A 5,167-nucleotide genomic window follows, 5' to 3' on the forward strand; every position below is an offset into this window, starting at 1 on the left:
GCCTTCATCACAGTTACCTTTAGGAGACTAAAATAATGCGCGACTACGTTTTTGTGTGCTACGGGATTTGTATCTTGCTTAGCCGGTGCTGGGCCAGCAAGAGAAGCAGCTCTGGAGCTCCTCTTAGCTATAGACAGACTTGGAAGACTTGTGAATATTGTAAGATTCGCTTTTAAACCTGGTGCAAGCGTTCAAGCACACCCCGCGTTCGCGCTTCAGTACCCGCTTGGTGACAGTAGCGCTGAAAATGACGAATGAACGAGTGTTTCTAGTGGAAACCTTCCATATAGGGAGTCACATTCTTCAGCGGAGGCTCATATCCGCTTCTGTGGATCGGTCATAAAGCAGGCAATTTTGCAATTGTTGCCAAGTCAGTGATCAGGAATAATGTTGTAATAGTGTAGTGCTGTTACGAAAACGAAGAAAATTTATAAACGAGACGAAAGATCAGCGACCACCTTTCTGGTAAAATATTAATGTCAGCTAAAATAATGAATCATTATATAATTCTCGAAAATTCAGCAAAGTTATATATATTTTCGTGGTTTCGATAAACTTATACATAGCACATTTTCTCTTGTTTTTAGTTTCTACTAATTAACCTCCAAATACCAAAGAGTTGTATTATTCTATTGCGATCCAGGAACTACATGGTAGTTGTATAGACGCAGATTTTTTTTTTCTGAGAACAATAAATCAATTTCAAAGCAACAAACAGAAGGAGAAATTCAAATAAAGCCCTTTCACAATTGCTCATATTGCGTATGATCTCCATTTTGATTGGCTGTCGCGAGCTGCTGCTTTCACTCTACACTGTTTTTCTTTAAAAGCATCTAAAGGCTGAAATACCTGGCCATGAAGAAATCAAGAAATTACCATGAAGGAAACTGTCGCTTTTGCAAGGGCTTGCGCAGTTCGGCTTCTTCGCAATGTTAGTATGCTTGCAGAGGAGCCACCTTTGTGCGTTTCATCTCAGTTCAGGCAAGTTGATACACAGTACACATATCAAGTTATCTCATAATTGCTTATTTACCGAGGCTATCGTAATGACAGCCATAAGCAGTTGTACATTATTGTACAATGTTATTATCTATGCAGTAAACGTATAGAAATGCTAGAAAGAATGTATTTCTTTGTCTTTCTCGCGCTTTCTATCTTTCTCTTTCTTCTTTTTCTTTCTATCTCCGAATCTCTTTCTCTTTTTGTTTCTCTTTCTTTCTTTCTCTGTCTGTTTTTGTTCCTTTCTCTCCATTTCTCTCTTTTTCTTTCAATGCTATGATTTACTCTCTCCCCTCCTGCTTTCCCTACTCATCACCCTCAGTTCCACTTCACACCCCCTCGCTATACTATACTATACAAGGTTATGCTACGCTCTGCTAGCGTGCCTGGATAGCCAAGTGGTTAGGACGCTCGCCTTTGGATCGCGAGTACGCGGGTTCCACTGTCGCCTCGCCAAGAAATTTTTTTCACCAAAAAATTTCTCTATTTGTCTCTCTATCTCTTTATTTCTCTTTCTTTCTTTCTTTCATTCTATCTTTCTCTTACTCTCTACTCATTCACTCGCCCATCAGAGTCATTGAATCCCGCACCGGAAAAATAGGAGCACGTGCTCTGGGAGCGCGAACCAGAAGAGGGTGAAGAGGGCGTGTGGCAGTACATGATGATAATAGTTTTCTATCTACGACACACGGCAAACCTCGACCATAACAGCTCTGCTGTAAAACTAGACGGCAATCTCGTGCTAGCGCCAATGTGGCCGCTGCGCGTGGGACGAAAGAAACTTTAGAATTAAGCCTTGTAGACAGTTTGCTAACTAACACAAGCTAACTAAACAATGATAAGCAACAGTTCTTCGATGTTGTGCTAAATGTCGCTGTTACTGCTCCAAAGTGCGCAGCTTTTCCAAGTTTAGTTGCGTTTTTTTAGCATGCTATCGTAAGGGTTAAATGGTATATGAGGTAGCGATTGAATAAGAAACACGTTCCTTTTTGTACCGTTGCCTTGCCAAAAGAAAGTTCAGGGGGGCAAGCAATATTATTTATTATTTCTCGCGAAGCTATAGTAACAAAAAAATGTGACGTGGAAGTATACTGGACAGCGTTGATTATAGGGCTTCAGCCGCGCTAAGAAATGATGCGTGGTAGCCGCAAAAAAAAAAGAAGTTACTGAACGCAGACGGTGCAACAACGTTGGACATGCGATGGACTATGGCCGTGGGAAGCGCCATCTGCGTGGGCGGGCAGCGTTTCCTAACCGGCTTCGCAAATATTTGACACGCGAGACGTTCTTGTGCCGCGGCGTGTGGAATTTGATGGTTGTTTCCAGAAAAGGCAAGAACATAATCAAAGAAAGCTTCCGAAAACAATTCAGGGCGCTGTCTACCACAACGCCGATCAGTCAACATGATTCGCGAGGAAAAAAACAATGTTCTCACTTGTCTTGTTTTACCACATTAGAGAGTAAAAGTTGTTGTCAGTACACTAGACAAAAAAAGAAAAAAAGAAAACGCTGCACTACCTAGCCATACTTCACGATGTATTGCATTCCCTCTATCCCCTCCTATTTTGTTCCTGGAGCTGTCACGTCCTTTGCATAGGTAAATGAACGATAAAGAAAACACAAAGAGCCACCACATCCTGCAGGATGTGTTTGCTGATGCGTTAGAATGAACTAAGATGCCCATTCGGCGGATAGTGCAGTCCGCACGAAGCACCATTTAAAGCTTTCGTGTCGTCTATTGCCCAAAAACGTGGGCATGCCCCCTTGTCTTACGCTTCTTTGCCCTACGTTTAATGGAGTAAAGGTAAAAGTGGACCCTTCCGAGGGATTATCCAAGATCTCTCGTGGATTCTCCCGTAGCCAGAAGTAAGTCCCACTGCTGGATTCGCGATGCTATTGGCTCCATATGTGACTTCACCGTAAAGTGCACGCAGCTCCTGCGTCAATCGCGCACCACTGGCGCTGGGCAAGAACAGATGGTGGCACTAGCAGTATAGACGAGAATGAGTGTACACGACTGAGGACTCCGCGTCCACGGTTTCGTTAAGGCTTTAGTTTACGAATAAAAAAGGCTACGAGGCGCATTAGCCACTGTCACCGTGCTCACGTTACGCCGTGCATGTTTGATGCTCACGTTCTTCGTGGTCCTAGTAAATGTGCAGCGACACCGTACCGTTTAACATCCGTAGAAGAAGAAGATGCTGCCGCTTTTAGACTGAGAAGCGACCGTAAAAAAACTTTTACGACGGACGCGAGAGAAATACTTCCAAGGGCAGGAGTAAGGAAGTTTCTGCCTTAGGGTCTGTTCACGTGGGAACGGACGAGGAACAGCACTTGATTGCACTCTAGGCGGAAGTGAACAGCGACCCACCGAGGGAGACCGGCGTCGCAAAAGTTTCTTATTGTGCTCTTCTGAGAAGTTTAATGTCTGCACGCAGTCTCTGGGGATTGCAGCCTCGAAGAAGTATCAAATGTGAGGCACGGCTCGGGAATCAAGGGGGACAAAAGCGGGCAAAAAAATGCGTCGTTAACGACCAGAAGTGATAGCGTTTCTTTTGCTATACTTTCAGACTCTAAGAGAGGAAGTTATTAGTAATACACTTTCTTTTGCAAAAGCGGCCACTGCGTATTGCATCATTTTGCGTAACGTGACTGCAATGTGTTTCGGGACCAGTGAGGCAGAGCAACCGCAAGACTAGCATCAGATTCATGCGGGATCATGTAGACAAATAAGAACGCAGTGGGTTAAAAGATTATAAGAGTTAAAAAAAGCCTTTTTTCAACATGTAGTTGCACATGACACTGTTTATGTTTCTTAGAGAAGTCGTTCTTCCATTTCGGGAACTAGAATAATACAACGAGAAGTGTAGTCCCAGATCCGTATAAACTAGAAGAAGCGAACCTTTTTTGTCCATCGTCGCACGAAAATAACGAAAAGGCGCAACCGCGACATTTAAATTAACTCTCACTTCAGTACCGGCGTCTACAGTTACCTCACATGGAGTACTTCTGTTTTCTACATGTACTGAATGGGGCGGGGCTGAAGTCGGCCCTCAGCTGAATATTTCCGCGATTTCTCATAGATTTTGTACCGAACGAAAGAGATAGTGGTTTGAACTTAGGAAGCACAGTTATTTTGCGTAACCAATAAGAGTATGACAGTTGAAGCTTTAGCAAGTTGGTATCGATCCATTTTACAACGTTCCTAACCTCGTGCGTGCGGTTAATTAATACTTTCAAATAAGAGCAGCATAGCGGAAGAGGGGTGAAGAAAGGCGAGTGGTAGATAGAGAACAGCTGAATGGAAAGAACACTTTCTCGAGATGAATACCCGCACCACCGAGAGCGAGATCGGCGTACGTCGCCTTCTATAAGAATAACCAATGGGTGCTGGAAATCGGACCCAGTACCTCTCGCATCCAAGGCAGACGCTCTATTAACTTTTCCTTACGAACTATGATGAATTAAAATAGCGCGAAAAAAATGTGGCACAAGAAGAAATTTACAGGACAAGCGCATACTAACAACTGAACTATTATTAGAAAAACCGAAAATATATAGGAAGCAGGAACCACATGTTCACCACGAATAGAACATACAAAAACCTCAGATGTGCGCATCCAGGTACCTTATTTCTGCCTTGTTTAACGCAAGAGATAGCTTTGCCACGCAGTTATCTCCAGCTTTCAAAATTTTAAGTTTCAAAGAGCTCACGTGCTCTCTGGTCCCTATGGCGTGCGAGCTCTGGGGCATCAGACAGGAGAGGAGTACGCCTACACTCACAGCAGTGCAAGGGCAAATTTAACGAAGGCTGACCTTTCAAAGATAGACGGTGATCTTGCAGGCGCACATTCAGACAGCGGCCTGTCTGTCCTATATAGCATTTACCGCACGTGAAAGGCACCTAATACACAACTCTGTAAGGTGAGGAAGGCAGAGATGATATACCTGGACGCGCACATCTCAGGTTTTTTTTTTTTTTCCTGTTCGTGTGAACGTGTGGTTCCTGCTTCCTATATGTTTCGTTTTTTTTTTTTTTCTAATAAAAGTTCAGTCGTTAGTATGCGCTTGTCCTGTCTCTTTCTTCGTCTTGTCCCGCGTTTTTTTTTCGCGCTACTTTCATTCACCAAGAATTGCCAACTCGTCCAACAGTCTATTCTTCTAAGTT

The sequence above is a fragment of the Rhipicephalus sanguineus genome, chromosome 3 (assembly GCF_013339695.2).
Source record: "Rhipicephalus sanguineus isolate Rsan-2018 chromosome 3, BIME_Rsan_1.4, whole genome shotgun sequence".
In the NCBI taxonomy this organism is placed as follows: domain Eukaryota; kingdom Metazoa; phylum Arthropoda; class Arachnida; order Ixodida; family Ixodidae; genus Rhipicephalus; species Rhipicephalus sanguineus.